This window comes from Staurois parvus, unplaced genomic scaffold, assembly GCF_062004578.1.
Source record: "Staurois parvus isolate SC_StPar_1 unplaced genomic scaffold, SC_StPar_1.0 ptg000924l, whole genome shotgun sequence".
Classification (NCBI taxonomy): Eukaryota; Metazoa; Chordata; class Amphibia; order Anura; family Ranidae; genus Staurois; species Staurois parvus.
Window position 1 is genome coordinate 865,001 of NW_028318720.1, and position 14,716 is coordinate 879,716.

The window sequence follows — 14,716 nt, forward strand, 5'->3', positions numbered from 1 at the left end:
ACAGGTCAACCAAATCAGTTCTGGCCTGGAAGGCCGTTGGGGGGCATCTCGAGCCATGAAGATTGGAAAAGTGTCTTCTTCGTGAAAGAGGACCTGTGGCAAAAGTACCTTCCCTTTTTATCTTGACCATCTGGGTCATTTATTATCTATCCTGTAGAAAACTTCTTGGTGCTTGGTCATATGATCTCTACAGTAGAGACCTTCTAAGTCTTGGCTGACTACAAACAACATTTTCATGGACAGAGTTATGTTAGCCACTCGAAATTTGGCTGGTCCCTGCTGAACTGGCCAAATTACAATCCATGTAAAGTATGGCCATCTTAACTAAGACAGCTGAGCACACAGTTTCCTCTGATTATTGCCGAGCCAGGAGAAGAAGCATTTTGGTCAAAACAATATTGAAGACTGAAAGAAAGCTGATTAAGGACCAAACAAATGGGCAGGTCAACCAAGTCATTCCTGGCCTGGAAGTTCGTTGGGGGGCATCTCGAGCCATGAAGATTGGAAAAGTGGCTTCTTCGTGAAAGAGGACCTGTGGCAAAGGTACATTCCCTTTTTATCTTGACCATCTGGGTCATTCATTATCTGTCCTGTAGAAAACTTCTTGGTGCTTGGTCATATGATCTCTACAGTAGAGACCTTCTAAGTCTTGGCTGACTACAAACAACATTTTCATGGACAGAGTGGTGTCAGCCCTATCCAGTCTCCTTTGCTAACCTACTCAACCAAACCCACTCTCAGATTTCTACAACATAAAGGCTAGTTGTTCTGTAGGACAAAATAATAACCAAGAGGGCTGAAAATACAGTTCCTGATACCAACCATCCGTGTTCCGTGCTCATAATACAAGTCGAGTTTCCTCTGAATATTACTGGGCAGCCAGGAGAGGAAGGTTTCAGGTAAAAAAACATTATTGAAGACCTAAAGCAAGTAAGGACCAAATTAATGGACAATCAGTCATTTCTGGTCTATACAGTCTATGAGGACATCTCCAGGCATGAAGACTTGAAAAGTGGCATGTTCATTAAAGAGTGCCTTCACCTCTTTATCCTGACCATCTGGGTCATTCAGTCCTGTAGAAAATTCTTTGTGCTTGGACCCATAGTAAATGTTCTATAGGTTTTAAAGCATATGTCTCAGCATGCACATTTCCCATGTTTTATCCCCTCCAGACCCTGCAAGTATAGAAAGATACCTGTAGATCTTCAAGAAATGCACTTACTTTCTATGTTTTGGCTGGCTACAAACATCATTTTGGTCCTTGATACCAACCATCCATGTTCCATGCTCATAATACGAGTCGAGTTTCCTCTGATTATTTCTGTATGAGCCAAGTGAGAAAGAGGGTTGATGAAAACAATACTGAAGACTGAAAGGAAGTTAAGTAAGGACCAAACAAAGGAGCAAGTCAACCAAATCATTCCTGGCTTGGAAGGTCATTGGGGGCATCTCCAGGAACTAAGACTGGACAAGTGGCTTCCTTGTTATAGAGCACCTGTAGCAAAAGTACCCTCACCTCCTTATGCTGACCATCTGGGTCATTCATTTTCTACACTGTAGAAAATCTCTTGGTGCTTGGTCACATGATCTCTACAGTAGACAATTATAGGCTTCAAAGCAAATGTCAAGGAATGCACATTTTCCGTGTTTTATCCACTGTTGATCTGCCAGAAATGTAGCTTCTAAATCTTGGCTGACCACACACACAGCATTTTCATGGTCAGTGGTGTCAGCCCTGCCCAGTGTTTTTTGCTAAACTGCTCAACCACTCTCAGATCTCTACAACATAGCTGGCTGTTCTGTAGTCCAAGGTGAGAACTAGGAGGGTTCAACAGATTCTTTGAGATAACAGAGGAAGTTTGCAGAGGACCTCAGACATCTCTGAAGAATCTTGCACCCTCTTACTGCCTGTTGGGTCTACAGGACAGAAAGTGAAGGGGAATCTCCCCCCAATGGGGCAACGATGGCAAGAATAAAAACAACAGGGGGTTTTAACCAATCCTTATACTCAGTGGTGTATTTAGGTTTTGTGCTGCCCTAGGCAACACAAAAATCAGCTGCCCCCCCCCCCCCCCCGGCAGAGAGAGAGCCTCACACCAACCAACACCAGACAGCAGAGAACCTGACAGTGACCAAAAACACCCCTGCCCCATCCCCCACCCATGACAGTCTTTCACTAACACCCCCACCCCATGACGACAGAGAGAAGGATACTCATCTTCACAGCTCTGGACATCCCCAGGAATGACAGTTGGGCTCTGCATACACCATTAAGCAGCCCGCCGCCTCTCTAGGATCCCACCTGGTCCCCATGCCGCATATGTCCATTCTTCCAGCGGGCAGTGTTGCCCCCCTAAAAAATGCCGCCCTAGGCAAATGCCTTGTTTGCCTTGTGGTAAATATGCTCCTGCTTATACTATCCAAAAGGAAACACATTGATTTAGATATGTTTTAATAGACATTATCATTTTGGTAGATTATACACTCATTATGGGTAACCTGTTGTGTGTTCTGGACAGGAAGTGAAGGGAAACGGTCTGTTTAAAGTTTTCCTTTGGAGTCATCTAAACTAGCATTTTCAGCAAGTCAAATATCATCTGCCTCTTATCCTGGCTGGAGGACAACCAACATCATTTAGTCCAGTGGTCTCCAAACTGCGGCCCAGGGGCCAGATGTGGCTCTTTACTTGCCTTTATCTGGCCCTTTTGGCACCATTTCACCAACTGACATCAATCATGGGGCATTATTCCACCAACTGACATCAATCATGGGGCATTATTCCACCAACTGACATCAATGATGGGGCTCCATTCCCCGACAGACATCATCAATGGGGCATTATTTCACCAACTGACATCAATGATGGGGCTCCATTCCACTAACTGACACCAATGATGGGGCACCATTCCCCCTACAGACATCATCAATGGGGCACTATTCCACCTCCACCAACTGACACCAATGATGGGGCACCATTCCCCCTACAGACATCATCAATGGGGCACTATTCCACCTCCACCAACTGACACCAATGATGGGGCACCATTCCCCCTACAGACATCATCAATGGGGCACTATTCTTCCCACTGTTACCAACAATGGGGAACTATTCCTCCCAATAAAGCCAATGATGAGGTACTGATGCCAAGGCATTTCTACTCCCACTGGCCACAATCTGGCCCCCTTTTAGCATGAAGCCCAGAAAAACTGTCCCTTTGCTTAGAAAGTTTGGAGACCCCTGATTTAGCCCCCCCCCAGCCTGACTGTCCCTGGCCCCACCCATTTTTATTCTTGGGATTTCAGTTCTGTTAATCATGGAGGCTCAGCATCACATGTAGGCATTACATAGGCCTGTATGTATACAAATACAGTCTGGCTAGAAATGCGCACTGCATTAGATTGACCCCCACCCATCAAAGCATTTTGGTGTTTGCATAATTCCTCCCAAGAACCGCCCTGCTGCTTGCATGGGGTCTGAGGGCTCTTGAGAGGAGTACTGAGGCAGGGTGCTGTGATGTCTTCAGCAAGCTACTGTATGTATAGTACCCTGCCAGTCCTTCCCACCAGCCTTGATCTGCCTGCATTGCAAAGAGAGGCATAGACACCCAGTAGAGCCCACTCATGAAGACATTTTGAAATTTGCATAACTCCTCCCAAGAGGCAGCCCACTTCTTGCACCAGAACTGAGGGCTGTAGAGAGGAGAACGGAGGCCGTGAAGTTTTTAGGACGCTATGTCCAGCACCAGTGGTGTTTTTAGGTTTCGTGCTGCCCTAGGCAACACAACAATCGGCTCCCCTGACACCGACCAGCTCCCCCTCCCACAGAGAGAGACCTTGACACTGACCAACACCCCCCTCCCCCACAAAGAGTGCCAAACACTGACATTGACCAACAACACCCCAGCCCCCCACCTGTGAAGAGACACTTCCACTGTCCCCCTATACACTGGCAACCCCCTACCCCGGCGAGGGAGAAGACATTCCCCTTCACATCTCCGGGAACAAGAGTCAGGCATATTTCATCAAGCAGCTCACAGCCTCTCTCAGATCCCACATGATCCCCATGCTGTGTGTCTGTCTCTTCTTCCATCCCTTCTTTAGGGGGGCGTCGCTGCCCCCCTGAAAAATGCAGCTGCCCCCCTGAAAGATGCCGCCCTAGGCAAATGCTTTTTTGCCTTGTGGTAAATACGCCCCTGTCCAGCACCCTGCCAATGCTTCCCACCAGCCATGATCAGCCTGCATTGGAAGCACAGAGACCCAGTGGTGACATCATTGAGTCCACAATAAGATATGTCATGAAAATGGAAAGGTTTTATTTAAAAATTTAAAGAGAAACCAGGAAAGGCAAAATACTGTATAAGCAGATTAAACTTCGGCTTTGGTGCTCACTGGAGTTTCCCCTGTCGAGATGGCTCTAAATTTAGATTGTCCCAGTGAAGAGCGGAGAGAGTTTAAATACGGAATAGATAAGCAGAAGAAAAATATATTTTTATCTCCCGCCTCGGACAAGAAATCATCTTTTTTTATTCTCTCCTGTCTCCCTTCTCCCAGCGAGGAGGAGTGATGGGTTCCTTAAATTAATAAAGTGTAAAGGGAGATTTACAGCGCGGGACCGGAATATTGTCTGCGCCTTTTATTTCACACATTTGTCACTGTAGTCTCTAATAGACCTTCTCCGGGGGAGAATAAATAATGAGGAGGGGAGGAAGCGCCTGTCATATTCCTGGGCCATTTGCAAATTCATCGCCGATCTTTCCTGGGATGGAAAACGCAGAAGTGGATGAGGAATATGCGCCGCTGCTAATATATCGCATTGATTTTCATAGAGCCCTTTTATGAGGAGCTTCAGCGTTAGGCTGTTAGGAAATAGGAGCTGAAGTTTTGCTTTCCTTTGAAAGTTTTGGGTGAAGGATGAGCTTTGGTTCGGCTAGGTTTTCAGAAGGAACGTATGGAAAGGGGCAAGGAGGCTTGGGACATCATTGACCATATGTGGCCACATGGCCATGGTAGGTCAACATGATCAGCTTAACATGACCGTATTAGCCAAAAAAAACAAACAAACACATATAAACTGATGGACTTTACTGGTACCAGGGAACACACCAATTGCATCAATCAATAACTTTGTTTTCATTACAAATTTAAAAATCCGGACTAACAAAAGTAATTAAAAGCAAATATAAGGTGATCACTCATATATAAGGATCATCTCTCCAATTCAAACAGATATTCTTCAATCCCAGTAGTTCCATAGAGGTCAACGCGTTTCACATATGTGCTTCCTCAGGACCATCAACTAGGATTTACAGGAGTATGACCTATCTATTAAAACATGCATTACAATGTATCCTTAATTGTATACAGGGGGGCAAAAAAGTATTTAGTCCGCCACCAATTGTGCAAGTTCTCCCACTTAAAAAGATGAGAGAGGCCTGTAATTGGCATCATTGGTAGACCTCAACTATGAGAGACAAAATGAGAAAACAAATCCAGACAATCACATTGGCTGATTTGGAAAGAATTTATTTGCAAATTATGGTGGAAAATAAGTATTTGGTCACCTACAAACAAGCAAAATTTCTGGTTCTCACAGACCTGTACCTTCTTCTTTAAGAGGCTCCTCTGTCCTGCACTCATTACCTGTATCAATGGCACCTGTTTGAACTTGTTATCAGTATAAAATCAACCGTGGGAGCAATAATTAGAAAATGGAAGACATACAAGACCACTGATAATCTCCCTCGATCTGGGGCTCCACACAAGATCTCACCCCGTGGGGTCAAAATAATCACAAGAACAGTGAGCAAAAATCCCAGGACCACACGGGGGGACCTAGTGAATGACCTGCAGAGAGCTGAGGCCAACGTATTGGTGGCTGACTAAATACTTTTTTGCCCCACTGTATAATATTATAAAATGAAGAAAAAAACAAAAACAGAAACAAAAAAAAAATATATAAAAAAAGGAGAAACTAGTACACTCCCATGCTTTTTTCAGGACCTTCAACTAGGATTTACAGGAGTATGACCTATCTATAAAAACATACTTTACAATATATCCTTAATTGTATATGTTCTTATAAAATGAAGAAAGAAGAGAAAAACAAAAAAAATGTAAAAATCCGGACTAACAAAAGTCATTAAAAACAAATATAAGGTGATCACTCCTATACAAGGATCATCTCTCCAATTCAAATAGATATTCTTCAATCCCAGTAGAGGTCCATAGAGGTCAACGTGTTTCGCATATGTGCTTCCTCAGGACCTTCAACTAGGAATCACAGGAGTATGACCTATCTATAAAAACATACATTACAATGTATCCTTTATTGGATATAATCCTTTAAAATGAAGAAAAGAAGAAAAAAATATATAGAAAAAGGAGAAACTGGTACACTCACATGCTTTATCTTAGTTGAAGGTCCTGAGGAAGCACATATGTGAAAATATAAGATGATATATATATCCTTAACTGTATACAGTATAATCTTATAAAATAAAGAAAAAAACAGAAACAAAAAAAATATATAAAAAAGGAGAAGCTAGTACACTCCCATGCTTTTTTCTGGACCTTCAACTAGGATTTACAGGAGTATGACCTATCTATAAAAACATACTTTACAATATATCCTTAATTGTATATGTTCTTATAAAATGAAGAAAAAAGAAAAAAAAAAAATTAAAAATCCAGACTAACAAAAGTCATTAAAAACAAATATAAGGTGATCACTCATATACAAGGATCATCTCTCCAATTCAAACAGATATTCTTCAATCCCAGTAGAGGTCCATAGAGGTCAACGTGTTTCGCATATGTGCTTCCTCAGGACCTTCAACTAGGAATCACAGGAGTATGACCTATCTATGAAAACATACATTACAATGTATCCTTTATTGTATATAATCCTTTAAAATGAAGAAAAGAAGAAAAAAAATATATAGAAAAAGGAGAAACTGGTACACTCACATGCTTTATCTTAGTTGAAGGTCCTGAGGAAGCACATATGTGAAAATATAAGATGATATATATATCCTTAACTGTATACAGTATAATCTTATAAAATAAAGAAAAAAACAGAAACAAAAAAAATATATAAAAAAAGGAGAAGCTAGTACACTCCCATGCTTTTTTCTGGACCTTCAACTAGGATTTACAGGAGTATGACCTATCTATAAAAACATACTTTACAATATATCCTTAATTGTATATGTTCTTATAAAATGAAGAAAAAAGAAAAAAAAAAAAATTAAAAATCCAGACTAACAAAAGTCATTAAAAACAAATATAAGGTGATCACTCCTATACAAGGATCATCTCTCCAATTCAAACAGATATTCTTCAATCCCAGTAGAGGTCCATAGAGGTCAACGTGTTTCGCATATGTGCTTCCTCAGGACCTTCAACTAGGAATCACAGGAGTATGACCTATCTATGAAAACATACATTACAATGTATCCTTTATTGTATATAATCCTTTAAAATGAAGAAAAGAAGAAAAAAAATATATAGAAAAAGGAGAAACTGGTACACTCACATGCTTTATCTTAGCTGAAGGTCCTGAGGAAGCACATATGCGAAGATATAAGATGATATACAATTAAGGATATATTGTAATATATGTTTTTATAGATAGGTCATACTCCTGGAAATCCAAGCTGAAGGTCCTAAGGAAGCACATATGCGAAAAAAGTATGAGTGTAGCAGTTTCTCCTTTTTGCATGTATATTTTTTCTTCTTTTTTTAGTTTTATAAGATTATATATAATTAAGGATACATTGTAATGTATGTTTTTATAGATAAGTCATACTCCTGTAAAACCTAGTTGAGGAAGCACATATGCGAAAAAAGCATGGAAGTGTACTAGTTTCTCCTTTTTCTATATTTTAGTTTTTTTTTTTTTTTTCTTCATTTTATATGATTATATACTATTCAGGATGCAATGTAAAGTATCTTGTAAAGGACCTTCAACTAAGATAAAGCATGTGAGTGTACCAGTTTCTCCTCTTTCTATATATTTTTTTTCTTCTTTTCTTCATTTTAAAGGATTATATACAACAAAGGATACATTGTAATGTATGTTTTAATAGATAGGTCATACTCCTGTGATCCTTGTTGAAGGTCCTGAGGAAGCACATATGCGAAACGCGTTGACCTCTGTGGAACTACTGGGATTGAAGAATATCTGTTTGAATTGGAGAGATGATCCTTGTATATGAGTGATCACCTTATATTTGTTTTTAATGACTTTTGTTAGTCCGGATTTTTACATTTTTTTTTCTTTTTTTCTTCTTTCTTCATTTTATAAGAACATATACAATTAAGGATATATTGTAAAGTATGTTTTTATAGATAGGTCGTACTCCTGTAATTCCTAGTTGAAGGTCCTGAAAAAAGCATGGGAGTGTACTAGCTTCTCCTTTTTCTATATTGTTGTTTTTCTTTTTTTTTCTTTTTTCTTAATTTTATAAGAACATATACAATTAAGGATACATTGTAAAGTATGTTTTTATAGATAGGTCATATTCCTGTAAATCCTAGTTGAAGGTCTTGAAAAAAGCATGGGAGTGTACTAGTTTCTCCTTTTTTCTAGATTTATTTTTTTTTTATTCATTTTATAAGATTACATACAATTTTGTTTTTGTTTTTGGGTTTTTTTTCTTCATTTTATAAGATTATATACAATTAAGGATGCATTGTAATGTATGTTTTTATAGATAGGTCATATTCCTGTAAATCCTAGTTGAATGTCCTGAGGAGGCACATATGCGAAAAAAGTATGTGAGTGTACTATTTTCTTCTTTTTCTATATTTTTGTTTTTGGTTTTTTTCTTCTTTCTTCATTTTATAATATTATATACAATTAAGGATATATTGTAAAGTATGTTTTTATAGATAAGTCATATTCCTGTAAATCCTAGTTGAAGGTCCTGAAAAAAGCATGTGAGTGTACCAGTTTCTCCTTTTTTATATTTTTGTTTTTGTTTTTTCTTCATTTTAAATTATTATATACAATTAAGGATACATTGTAATGTATGTTTTAATAGATAGATCATACTCCTGTAAATCCTAGTTGATTGTCCTGAGGAAGCACATTTGTGAAATGCGTTGACCTCTGTGGAACTACTGGGATTGAAGAGCATCTGTTTGAATTAGAGAGATGATCCTTGTATAGGAGTGATCACCTTATATTTGTTTTTAATGACTTTTGTTAGTCTGGATTTTTAAATTTTTAATGAAAACAAAGTTATTCATTGATACAATTGGTGTGTTCCCTGGTACCAGTAAAGTCCATCAGTATATATTTGGGTTTTTTTTGGTAATATGGTCATATTAAGTTAATCATATTGACCAACCATGGCCAGGTGGCCACATATGGTCAATGATGTCTCAAGCCTCCTTGTCCCTTTGCATACGTTCCTTCTGAAACCCTAGCCAAATCAAAGCTCATCCTTTACCCAAAACTTTCAAAGGAAAGCAAAACTTCAGCTCCTATTTCCTAACAGCCTAACGCCGAAGCTCCTCATAAAAGGGCTCTATGAAAATCAACGCGATATATTAGCAGCGGCGCATATTCCTCATCCACTTCTGCGTTTTCCATCTCAGGAAAGATCGGCGATGAGTTTGCAAATGGCCCAGGAATATGACAGGCGCTTCTTCCTCTGCTCATTATATGGGGGACTTTGATGTAATGTAGACCTCTGATGTGAAGGGGGAATCCAATGTGATGGGGGACCTCTCTCATGATAGGAGACCTCTGATGTGAAGGGGGAATCCAATGTGATGGGGGGACCTCTCTCATGATAGGAGACCTCTGATGTGAAGGGGAAATCCAATGTAATGGGGGGACCTTTCTCATGATAGGAGACCTCTGATGTGAAGAGGGAATCCAATGTGATGGGGGGACTTTTCTCATGATAGGAGACCTCTGATGTGAAGGGGGAATCCAATGTGATGGGGGGACCTCTCTCATGATAGGAGACCTCTGATGTGAGGGGGAATCCAATGTGATGGGGGGACTTTTCTCATGATAGGAGACCTCTGATGTGAAGGGGGAATCCAATGTGATGGGGGGACCTCGCTCATGATAGGAGACCTCTGAAGTGAAGAGGGAATCCAATGTGATGGGGGGACTTTTCTCATGATAGGAGACCTCTGATGTGAAGGGGAAATCCAATGTAATGGGGGGACCTCTCTCATGATAGGAGACCTCTGATGTGAAGGGGGAATCCAATGTGATGGGGGGACTTTTCTCATGATAGGAGACCTCTGATGTGAAGGGGGAATCCAATGTGATGGGGGGACCTCTCTCATGATAGGAGACCTCTGATGCGAAGGGGGAATCCAATGTGATGGGGGGACTTTTCTCATGATAGGAGACCTCTGATGTGAAGAGGGAATCCAATGTGATGGGGGGGACTTTTTTCATGATAGGAGACCTCTGATGTGAAGGGGGAATCCAATGTGATGGGGGGACCTCTCTCATGATAGGAGACTTCTGATGTGAAGGGGAAATCCAGAGTGATGGGGGGACCTCTCTCATGATAGGAGACCTCTGATGTGAACAGGGAATCCAATGTGATGGGGGGACTTTTCTCATGATAGGAGACCTCTGATGTGAAGGGGGAATCCAATGTGATGGGGGGACCTCTCTCATGATAGGAGACTTCTGATGTGAAGGGGAAATCCAGAGTGATGGGGGGACCTCTCTCATGATAGGAGACCTCTGATGTGAAGAGGGAATCCAATGTGATGGGGGGACTTTTCTCATGATAGGAGACCTCTGATGTGAAGGGGGAATCCAATGGGATGGGGGGACCTCTCTCATGATAGGAGACCTCTGATGTGATTAGGGGTCACTAATGTAGAGAAGGGCTCTGATGTGATAGGGAGACCCCTGATGTGATGGGGGGATTTGGATATGAAGTCAAGGTGATTGTATCCTAATTAAAAGGTATGCGCTAATAACAAACTTATACAAAGGTGTATATCAGTGATGGCGAACCTTTTTGAGCCCGAGTGCCCAAACTGCAACACAAAACCAACTTTTTTATTTCAAAGTGCCAACACTGGAATTAATCACTTGCCTACCGGGCACTTCTACCCCCTTCCTGCCCAGGACAATTTTCAGCTTTCAGTGCTGTTGCACTTAACAAAGACAATTGTGCGGTCATGCAACACTGTAACCATATGCAATTTTTATCATTTTTTCACACAAATAGAGCTTTTTTTGGTGGTATTTAATCACCACTGGGTGTTTTATTTTTTGCACTATAAATGAAAAAAGAGCAAAAAATTAAAAACATAAAAGGTTTCCTTTGCTTCTCTTCTAAAATTTTGCAAACAGGTAATATTTCTTCTTTGATGTGCGTTGGTGAGGCTGCACTGATAGGCAGCACTGATGGGCATTGATGAGGCGGCACAGATAGGTAGCACTGATGAGGCGGCACTGGTGAGCATTGATGAGGAGGCTCTGATGATGCACTGATATGCAGGAAACGATGGGCACTGATAAGCGGCACTGACAGCACCAACTGGAGGCACTGACAGACGGCACTGACCGGCGGCACTGCTGGGCATCATTGATGGGCAGCACTAATGAGGTGTCACAGATAGGTGGCACTGATAGGCGACACTGATAATGGGTACTGATAGACAGCACTGATAGGTGGCACTGACTGACATCACTGCTGGGCACTGACTGGCACAACCGCTGGGCACTGACTGGTGGCACTGACTGGCAGCACTGCTGGGCTGCACTGATGGGCACTGGTGGGTGGCACTGGTGGGCACTGGTGGGTGCATTGCTGGGCACAGGTGGGCGCATTGCTGGGCACAGGTGGGCGCACTGCTGGGCACAGGTGGGCGCATTGCTGGGCACAAGTGGGCGGAACTTGTGTGTGGCACAGGTGGGCACCGATCATCAGGGCACTGATCATCAGTGTCCTGATGATCGGTGCCGATCCCCGCTCTGACAACTGCCGGTTTTCGGCAGTACTTTCCTCACGATCTGACAGCGTGAGGAAAGTGCAGCCGAGAACCGGCATTTGCATTTCCCGGTGATCAGCGTGTCATTGGACACGGCTGATCACGTGGTAAAAGTCCGCTGTGATTGGCCTTTTACCATGTCACGTGATCAGCTGTGTCCGCAGGACACAGCGATCACGGAGATCGCCCGGTGCGCGCCCCCGGAGGTGCGCAGGAGAGCGCGTTCTCTTCCTCTTCCTCTCTTCCTCCTGGCGTGCCCACTGAGATGGCTCTGCGTGCCATAGGTTCGCCATCACTGGTGTATATCATCATATCATCATCCAAAAACATTTAGTGTTTAAAATAAATAATTATAGTGTCCAAACATAAATTAGTGTCCAAAAAAAAAAATATATATCTTCAGTGACTTGAGACAATACAGCAACAATACAGTTCAATACAAGAGGGATAGGAGGGCCCTGATCCTGGGAGCTTACAATCTAGGAGTAATAATAATAATAATAGTTTATATTCCCTTATCTATGGCATAAAAAACAATGGCAATAATAATGATACTACTAACTAATGATATCTTTTTTACACTTTCAATAATAATGATACTACTGCTACTACTACTAATTATTATTATTAATATTAATTCTTGTATTTCTTACAGCATATATTAATAATAATAATAATAATAATAATAATAATAATACCATTTTGTATCACATTACCTCTCACATAATAATAATAATAATATTGTTTCTTGTATTTGCAACAGTATATACTTTATTATTATTATTGATAATAATAATAATACTAATATTTAATAATAATAGTAATAATACTATTATTATTATATAACCTATGGCATATCAAAATAATAATAATAATAATATGTTTTTTATTTTCAACAGCAGAAATTATTGTAAATAATAATAATAATTTTAATTTTTTGGGGGAAAAAGTAATAATATTTAATTTTATATTTCTTAGTGTATAGAATAGTAATAATTTTTATAGCATTACCTACAGCATATAACAATAAAATAATAATAATAATGATAAAAATAATCCCAGCCATCATTTTTTGTACTGCCCATCCTAGGCCGCTTGTTTGAAGCCAAATCACACATCAGTGACTAGGACCTCCCCAGCGTCTCTTCCATGCCGCCATATTGCGTTCTCATTACACAGCCATTATGGAGAAGCTCTTCCCAGGCTGATTGCTGGCTGGATCTAGCTATCTCCATCCACTGTCAGCCCCAGGCAGTGGCAGTCCTCGCGCTCTCCCCGGTCCCCGAGCTGCGCTCCTACTCATGGTTAGCTAACACTTTTGTCAGCGTGATTAATAGCGCCGCGGCCCGCCGTTAATTCGCTGGCTAATGATTGCAGCTTTGGCCACTCACACAGTAATCGGGTGATGTATGTGAAGTGCGGTCACCTCGTGGCAGAGGTGAAAATCATTTGGACAAGTCAAATATTGTCGCTGGGAACAAACGGCCCTCCTTGTTAATAAAAATTAATGAATTTTTTTTTTCGGCTCCTCTCTCTGTTCATCCAGTTTATAGGCCGCTAAATAGATGAAGCCGTAGAGTGCGAAGGAGCGGAGAGGAATGAGATTAAAGACGTCGAACGCTTGATTGGAAGCCGGTAATTGTTGCGGCGCGGTGCGGAAAATCTGTTTAAACACATTAGTCCGGAGCCGCGGAACGATAGACTGCGCAAATTCCCCGCAATTTATCCATTAGAGCCGACCTTTCCGATCAACATTTCTTCATTTTCATTGATTGTTAAATATTGATGAAGAAATTGTGGATTGGTTAACAAACAAAACAAAAAACTCCACCGTGTATCATGGGCCTAGGCTGAGATGATGTCATCAGTCTGCTGCAGGCAGGAGGAGGCATTTCCTCAGTCTCCTCTCCCCCAGTGATCATATCTTGCTGCAACATTGTAACTTCATATCATGTCATAAGGTGAGCGGCTACAGCTGGGGCTGATCTGCGATGGGGTCCCCATCAGAGTCCCCCTTTACATTGGGATCTCCGTCAGAATCCCCCTTACATCAGGGTCTTTATCAGAGCCCCCCATTACATCAGGGTCCCCACCAGGGCACAGGGCACCTGTTTACATCAGGGTCTCTATCAGAGCCCCCATTACATCCGGGTCCCCACCAGGGTACCCCTTTACATCAGGGTCTCTATCAGACACCCCATTACATCCGGGTCCCCACCAGGGTACCCCTTTACACCATGGTCTCTATCAGACCCCCCATTACATCAGGGTCCCCACCAGGGTACCCCATTACATCAGAGTACCCACCAGGGCACCTGTTTACATCAGGGTCTCTCTCAGAGCCCCCCTTAAATCAGGGTCCCCACCAGGGTACCCCCCTACATCAGGGTCTTTATCAGAGCCCCCCATTACATCAGGGTCCCCACCAGTGTACCCTCTTACATCAGGGTCTCTATCAGAGCCCCCCTTACATCAGGGTCCCCACCAGGGTACTCCCCTACATCAGGGTCTCTATCAGAGCCCCCCATTACATCACAGTCTCCACCAGGGTACCCCCTTACATCACGGTCTCTATCAGAGCCCCCCATTACATCAGGGTCCCCACCAGGGTACCCTCTTACATCAGGGTCTCTATCAGAGCCCCCCCTTACATCAGGGTCCCCCACAGGGTACCCCCTTACATCAGGGTCTCTATAAGAGCCCCCATTATATCAGGGTCCCCACCAGGGTA